Source organism: Ranitomeya variabilis, chromosome 4 (genome assembly GCF_051348905.1).
Source record: "Ranitomeya variabilis isolate aRanVar5 chromosome 4, aRanVar5.hap1, whole genome shotgun sequence".
Taxonomy (NCBI): Eukaryota; Metazoa; Chordata; class Amphibia; order Anura; family Dendrobatidae; genus Ranitomeya; species Ranitomeya variabilis.
Window position 1 is genome coordinate 645598685 of NC_135235.1, and position 8561 is coordinate 645607245.

The 8561-nt window shown below is 43.4% G+C and overlaps 1 protein-coding gene across 3 annotated transcripts in view; it reads right to left on the reverse strand.

Moving 5' to 3' along the window:
* The window catches only part of LOC143767401 (uncharacterized), a 57192-nt gene extending 48892 nt beyond the window's left edge, over positions 1 to 8300 (reverse strand). For 2 of the 3 annotated variants that reach the window (XM_077255715.1, XM_077255716.1), the window contains exon 1: positions 8262 to 8300. The gene's annotated coding sequence lies outside the window, so the exon portion shown is untranslated. Of the gene's footprint in view, positions 1 to 8196 lie in introns of all 3 variants that reach the window. The other variant, XM_077255713.1, reaches the window with a different exon arrangement.
* Between the last annotated feature and the right edge of the window lie 261 nt (positions 8301 to 8561).

Here is an 8561-nt window from a genome sequence, read left to right on the forward strand (position 1 = left end):
AAGGAGTGGACCCACTGGACCGTGACGACGAACCCCCCACGGGCGAGCTGACCAAGTATACCACCCCCTATACAGGGAGCGTTAGGGGCAGGCCCGAGGGAGACTATCGCCACGGAAGCTGGTAGAAGGGAAAGGACGGGCAGAAGGAGAACCGGAGGAAGTAGGTAAACGGAGGAGGAGAACAAGAGGACTAACCACGAGAGGGAGGACCGGAGGAGGTCACACAGAGGACAAGCTGGAGACTGGAACGAGCAGGAAGACAAACTGGTAGGCAGGCTGGGAAAACAGGAACGTAGACAGGAAGGAAGGCACAGGAGGACTGAAGGCTGGAAACCCAGGAACACAGGACACTGCAAGAGGAAAAGGAGAGAAACTAGATTAAGTACGGTGGAGAACGGTGAGCAACCAGGCAGGGAGATACACCGGAGGGCCAGAAGCACTTGAAGAGAACAAATGACAATCAGGCACCGCCGATAGGAAGAGGCGGCCTGATAAGGAAGGTCTAGGCATACCTTCCGGGTCAGGGAGCAGAGGGGAGGCGCAGAGGGCACGGACCAGGTTTCAATATGCGCTTGCGCCGAGGACACAGGAGCGCGCGCGTACCCGGGGAGGAGCGGGAGCAGAGCGCGCATGAAGAGAGGACCGGAAGGAGGCAGGGACGCGCCGGGATGCTGCAGTGAGGTAAGTATGAGATAAATGCGGCGCAGCGGGCGGGATCGTAACAGGTGCCCATACTTATGCACCTGTCAAATTTTGTTTGAATGCAGATTGCACATTTTCTGTTAGTACAATAAACCTCATCTCAAGGCAGAAACATTACTGTGTCCAACAGTTATTAGATATATGAAACTGAAATAGCTGTTGCAAAAAAAACAATTTTTATAAAACATTAAGCTTAAGATTAATAGGGGTGCCCAAACTTTTTCATATAACTGTTTCTCCAGCCCTAGTCATGGATAAACTCATCCTTTCTTCCAACCAGCCCAAGCCCTACAGTCCGTTCACTAAATGCTGGATCCTGGCTCTCTCTTCTGCAGTCCACAAGAACCTCAGCGGTGAAGGTTGTGGCTTGAGTCAGGGCTTTGGTAGTTCCAGATAAGTGGAGGGTTCCGTACCACAGGTTCTTGCCACCTCCGCTGTCGCGCCGACTTGGTCTGGCTCAGATATTCCACCAGATGCTCCCTAGGGAGTTTTGCGAAATTCTGCTATCTTTGGCATCTTGTCACCAACTAAGCACGTTACACAATATGGATGACTAATGAAATTCAACAGAAAGCATGTAATACTTCATGAATGACAATATAATCAATTAAATTTTTTCACCCCCGAAACATCCCCCCCCCCAAAAAAAAACAATGTGGTCACATGCAGCAGCTATACTCTTAGCAAAACACTGCAAACCCCTGAAACCTGTCTAGACGCTGCATTCTGCCCCTATACATGCTCCTGCAAATGTCCTTCCCTAGGCTAAATTCAGAATGTATCTGATACAAATAGCAAAGATTAGCCCATAGAACGACTTGGCATAATGGTTCAGCATTGGCCCCAGTATCAACAATAGAGGACTCTGATTAGTTTTACTGTCCAAACACAGGCCAGGATATCTGCTATTTCCCTCCAATCAGAACTGTCCTTGAGCTGTGACTGGCTGGCAATCCCTGCATGCTTATTGGCTGTGTAACAGGCACCAAACATGCAGATTGGGATTTGAGCTTCAAATCCAAGCACAAGCCAATGCTCTTCGAGTGCCGAACACATCAGAGCAACCAGATACTCAAGTGACATGCACGTATTCCCTGGTCTTTGACAAGTTTTTGGCACCTAGGCTAATCAATTCTACCAGAGGAAGAACGTCTAGTCTCTGACCTGACACCGCCTTGGGCTGGTTTCACACATCCTGATTTTTCCGGTAACAGAAAAACTGGTACCGGAGATGTCAGTGTCCGTGTGTGTAATACTTGCGGCACACGTGCGGCGACCATGTGCTGCCCATGTGCCGTATCAGTACCACACGGACGGGTGCCAGGGAAGAAGCAGTACAGCAAGCTGTTCCCTGGCGCCGGGTGCTGTAGATGGCTCTCATCATTCTCCCCTGCTCTGCCGGTGATCAACGCGAACAATGACAACAATGACAGCAGGCGGCAACTGATGGGACTATTACTCCCATCAGCCTACCCCTGCTACCACTAATAACAGTGACATCAGGAGTGGCTGATGGGAGTATTCATCACCCACCACCTGCGCTATAAATAAATGAAAAAAAAAAAAAAAAGGCGTGGGTTCCCATGTTTATTTTTTTTAACCATCCAGGCAAAACTCACAGCTGGAGGCTGCAACTCTCAGCTTCAGCAAGGCTGGTTATCAAGAATAGAGGGGTCCGTATGCTGTTTTTTAATTAACTCCTTTCTGCCAGCTGACGGAATAGTAAGTCAGCTGGCAGAACCCCCACTTTGAGGTGGGCTCCGGCGGTGAGCCCACCTCAAAGCCGCGACATGTCAGCTGTTTTGCACATGTGGAATCGCAATCCGCCCGCGCCCATTAACTAGTTAAATGCTGCTGTTAAGCGCTGACAGCGGCATTTAACTAGCGCTCCCAGTACTCGCACCGCTGACCCCCGTCACATGATCGGGGGTCATTGGTGCATTGCCATAACAACCAGAGGTCTCCTTGAGACCTCTATGGTTGTTAATGGCCGATTGCTTTGAGCGCCCACCCTGTGGTCGGCGTTCAAAGCAACCCTGCATTTCTGTTACATAGAGGTGATCTGTACTTCACCTCTATGTAGCAGAGGCGATCGAGTTGTGCATGCTTCTAGCCTCCTATGGAGGCTATTGAAGCATGCCAAAAAATGTAAAAAAAAAAAAGTGTTTAAAAATATAAAAAAAATATATAAAAGTTCAAATCACCCCCCTTTCGCCCCAATCAAAATAAACAAAAAAAAAAAATCAAACCTACACATATTTGGTATCGCCGCGTTCAGAACTGCCCGATCTATCAATAAAAACAAAGGATTAACCTGATCACTAAATGGCGTAGCGAGAGAAAAAAACAAAATGCCAAAACTACATTTTTTGGTCGCCGCATCATTGCATTAAAATGCAATAACGGGCGATCAAAAGAACATATCTGCACCAAAATGGTATCATTAAAAACGCCAGCTCGGCACACAAAAAAAGTAAGCCCTCATCTGACCCCAGATCGCGAAAATTGGAGACGCTACGGGTATCGGAAAATGGTGCAATTTTTTTTTTTATTTTTATTTTTTTTAAATATTGGAAGTTTTTTTTACCACTTAGATAAAAGAGAACCTAGACATGTTTGGTGTCTATGAACTTGCAATGACCTGGAGAATCATAATGGCAGGCTAGTTTTAGCATTTGGTGAACCTAGCAAAAAAGCCAAATAAAAAACAAGTGTGAGATTGCACTTTTTTTGCAATTTCATCGCACTTGGAATTTTTTTCGTGTTTTGGTTTTACCATGCCGTGTAAAAGAATGGTATTGTTCAAAAGTACAACTCGTCCAGCAAAAAATAAGCCCTCACATGGCCATATTGACGGAAAAATAAAAAAGTTATGGTTTTGGGAAGGAGGGGAGCGAAAAACGAAAACGAAAAAAGCTCCGGGGGTGAAGGGGTTAAATATTTTTTTTTAAATAAGTTAAAAAAACTATTTTTCACAACCAGCCTTGCTAAAGCTGACAGCTGGGGGCTGGTAAGGGGCCAATGATATTGACTCCACCATACTGAAAATAGCAGCCCGCAGCCGCCCAGAAAAGGCACATCTATTAGATGTGCCTTAGCAGCACCTAGAACCGCCGCATTAGGCAACCTAAGCGCACCCATCTGATGCTGTGCCTTTGGATATATTTCACCAGCCCCCTTTACATATGCCACTGTGAGGTATAACATTAAGATGTTGTATTCTATTTTCTCGTAAGGACTGGAACATGATTGGGATAGCTTACATACAAAACATGTTCATGATAATCACTGCCTGTTGGTCGCTGCTTCAGCCACTGAATTTCTGCTGGGATCACACATTCATCTGTAGACTAGAACGGGAGCCAAGCAGCGTTGTAATGGGAGTCATGGGATCAGTACAGTATTACTTTTTTAAATTATTTTCTGTGTTTTTCTTCACAGCCATCTACTAATAAAACATTTTAATACCAGTAGTTTCTTCCTCAGAGTCTGCAGCAGAATAAGCTGTTCAAAAATTCATCTTCCAACATGTCTGAGTCATCAGCTATTAACTACTATCATAGAATCATAAGCTCAAAGCAGGATTCACTAAATCACCCCAGACAGATGTCTGTCCAGCCTCTGCTTGAAGACTTCCATAGAAGGAGAACTCACCACTAGTGATGAGTGAATCTACTCGTTACTCGAGATTTCTCGAGCACGCTCGGGTGTCCTCTGAGTATTTTTAGTGCTCGGAGAATTAGTTTTCATCGCCGCAGCTGAATGATTTACATCTGTTAGCTAGCATAAGTACATGTGGGGGTTGCCTGGTTGCTAGGGAATCCCCACATGTAATCAAGCTGGCTAAAAGATGTAAATCATTCATCTGCGGCAAGAAAAACTAAATCTCCAAGCACTAAAAAATACTCAGAGGACCCCCGAGCATGCTCGAGAAATCTCGAGTAACGAGTATATTCGCTCATCACTACTCACCACCTATCGTGGCAGCCTGTTCAACTCATAGATCACCCTGTCGAAAAGTTGTTTCTAATATCTAATCTGTGTCTCCTCCCAATCAGTTTCATCCCATTGCTTCTAGTCTTTCCTTACTATCAAAGGAGGACAACACTTCATTATCAGCTCAACTTTTCTATACACTTTTGCCCACAGTCGTTCATGGACTACATCACCACCACTCGCCTATATGAATGTTTCTCATCTTCCCTGTGCTGCAATCTATTATTGTAATAGAGCTTAAAAACAATCTCACGTCTGATTTTTAATGAAACACAGACATATTTAACAGCAATATGTCATTAGATTAATGTTACCCAAACCCCAAGTCCCAGATGACTGACAGGTCTCTCGCTATGTAGGTATGTGTGTATTTGGGGGAAACCTGTCAGTCAAAGGAATCAGAACTTTTATCTTTTTTTGGTGGTGGGGAGACAAAAGACAATTTATTGTCCGTAGATATTAAATACTATTGATAAGTCTTTTGGCAACTTTGTAATGTTGTTTTTTTAAATTTAGGCCAGGGTCACACTTGCGAGAGCAATGTGAGAGACTCGCGCAAGTCTCTTGCCTCAATACACGACACTGCCACCGGCTCTCGGGACCACAGTGTGCGGCTGAATGCTCTGGTCCCGAGTGCTGGCAGCAGTGCCGGGTATTGATGCGAGTTTATCACATCGCAAGTGTGACCCCGGCCTTCTTCTGAGCATGATGTTTTTTCTGCCATTTTCCTCTTATTTTTTCCTACAGGATATGAACAACAACAAGTCGGTGCTAAATGCCACAAAATTAATTCGTACCAACATCTATTTTAAAACATCATATAAAAAGCATGAGTCATAGCATTTCTTCACTAAATGAGAGCTCACTCTTTTGTGACTAAGTTCATGTTCACACTTTGCGTATATAACGTGGATTTTTTTTTTCACTGTACGTTTTCTGCAGCTGTCCACGCTAAACTACGCAACAACACTCTTCTCTGGTTTTTGCATTTTGTCATTTGCTTCCTCCCTTATTTGATGCATGTTTGGCAAATTTTAAGTAGAGTATTTAATATTGCAAAAACAAAGCTTTAAATTTAGCACCTTAAAAAAAAAAAGAAACTACTCTTTTTACACGTGCTTTTTTCAGACTCTACATACAATCCTATAGAGAGCAAAAAGCACCAAAGCCGCACAGTTCAGAAGCTTCTTTAGATGCACAACAGTCATGAAATCACATCCACTTTGCTTAAAGAGTTAAACACACAAACCCCAAAATAGAAAAAAAAACAAAAAAACGAACATATACCATACAGCAACAAAGTAACAGCAATAGTGCATATAAATAACATGGGGTGCTTAGTAAAAACAGTTACCATGCAGCAAGTAAATAAGTAACAGCAATAGTGCATATAAATAACATAGGGTCCTTAGTAAACACTGTTACCGTGCAGCAAGTAAATAACAGCAATAGTACATATAAATAACATAGGGTCCTTAGTAAACATCATTACCATGCAGCAAGTAAATAAGGAACAGCAATAGTGCATATAAATAACATGGGGTGCTTAGTAAAAACAGTTACCGTGCAGCAAGTAAATAAGTAACAGCAATGGTGCATATAAATAACATAGGGTCCTTAGTAAACACCGTTACTGTGCAGCAAGTAAATAAGTAACAGCAATGGTGCATATAAATAACATAGGGTCCTTAGTAAACACCGTTACTGTGCAGCAAGTAAATAAGTAACAGCAATGGTGCATATAAATAACATAGGGTCCTTAGTAAACACCGTTACTGTGCAGCAAGCAAATAAGTAACAGCAAAAGTGCATATAAATAACATAGGGCACTCCGTAAACACCGTTATTGATCAAAAAAAGCATAAAAGCTACCAGTCAAGGTGTACCCAAATTAAAATGGTCCTAACCTCTAATATTAAAACCTTACTATGTGTCAAAGTGATGTCAATGTGAAGGCCTGAGCAGGGTGGGGGCCAGAATATGGACACAGCAAATGGGAAGCTATATAAAAGTAATGTCCAGCTCAAAAAAAGGGAGGCCGCACCCTTACCTGCACCCAGTGTGATCAAAAACTGTGCTAACTAAGTGTCCTGTGTTATATATATGCACTATTGCTTTTTACTTACAGCAGGATACATGTAGGTTTGTTTCTGTCTTAAAGGGACACTGTCACCTGAATTTGGAGGGAACAATCTTTAGACCTAGGGGCGGGGTTTTCGGGTGTTTGATGCACCCTTTCCTTACCCGCCGGCTGCATGCTGGCTGCAATATTGGATTGAAGTTCATTCTCTGTCCTCCGTAGAACATGCCGCCCCTAGGTCTAAAGATTGTTCCCTCCAAATTCAGGTGACAGTGTCCCTTTAAGTTTTGTCTGTTTAATGACCTGTGTGAACATGTTCCTATATTTTTCATTCATACCAACTTATACTCCAGTTAATTTTTTTCAGTTAACAGTTAAGAATAGCAGAGTTTTTGTTAAAAAAAAAAAAAGTCAAAAAAAAAAAAATTAGGCAGCATTTACATCACGGCATAAATGCCCAAGCAAAGTGGATGTGATTTCATGAATACTCTGCCCTCTGGCGGTTCGTTGCTTTTTCCTATAGGCTTTGATGTTGAGCCTGAAAAAAAATCATAGTTGCATTTTTAACTGAAAAATCAAATAATTTCAGTAATTTTAAAAACACTGCTTCAAGTCTTCACCAAGAATGGATAAAATGTAGGGGGGGGCATTAGAAAAAAAAAACAATAATCAGAATTATTGTTATTGAACAGATTGGTGCGGACACCTGGAGAAAAGAACTCAGCATTCATGCTACGTGTGAACACAACTTCAGAGTTTCATATTTAAGACATTTTTATGTCTTTATTGAAAGAAAGAAAAAAAAAAAATCATACAATTTACTGATCGCTGTGTTGTGCAGTTCGTTACAATTACAGGGACACTAAACCTGCCTGTTATTTGCTTTTTTGTGATGTTTTTCATTTTTTAAAAGAGCAATAAAAATGTCGATATTGTAAGGCCAGGGTCACACTTGCAAGTGCAGCGCGAGTCTCTCACCGGCACTCGGGACCGGCCTGTGCGGCTGCATGTATTTCTATGCAACTGAACGCTCTGTTCCGAACCGCCGGCGGCATTGATGCGAGTTTCTCGCATTGCACTCGCAAGTGTGACACCAGCCTAATTGCTTCCCCTTCATTTTTAGTAATTTGGCAGGAAGAAAAAAAATTTGAGATTTTTTATTTCCCCTCAGAATTCAAGGACCTAGAAATGCCCCCATATATAGAGGTGGATTTATTCCAGTACATTCTGCCTGTGATGTAGGAGACAACACTGCACATTGAGGGAGAAATCCTCCTATACTGATCAGGTCGCGTGTGTGCAACGTGTACGGAGAGAAGCCGCGTGTGTACCAAGAGCTACACATGTTCGGCATGTGTACAGAGTGAGTACGGAGCAGAGTTGCACATGTACAAATGGAGGAACACAGATACACCCACTTTGTGTCAGCACTGAGGGGGTTCCTGTCCCCTGCGCCCAGTAATGGGGAATCTCCAGCACCTACCTCCACCTGCAGAGCCGCACACCACATATATGGCTGTTCTGTGCACACAGGATCTGTGATGAGGTCATCACAGGAGGGGAGGAGTCAGGGGTCACATGATGAGTGTATGATGTGAATGGAGCGCGAGTCGCGCATGTACAATGTGGGTATGGCACGGATCTATGTGAGCGTGGAGAGGAGTGTGCACAGCGTATGTGCCGCATGTACGGAAATTATCATCGGTGAGGTCTTGATACCCTAATCAAAAGGGCATCACTTCCAGGTCAGTTACCGTCATCACTCTCTAGGCAACGCAGAATG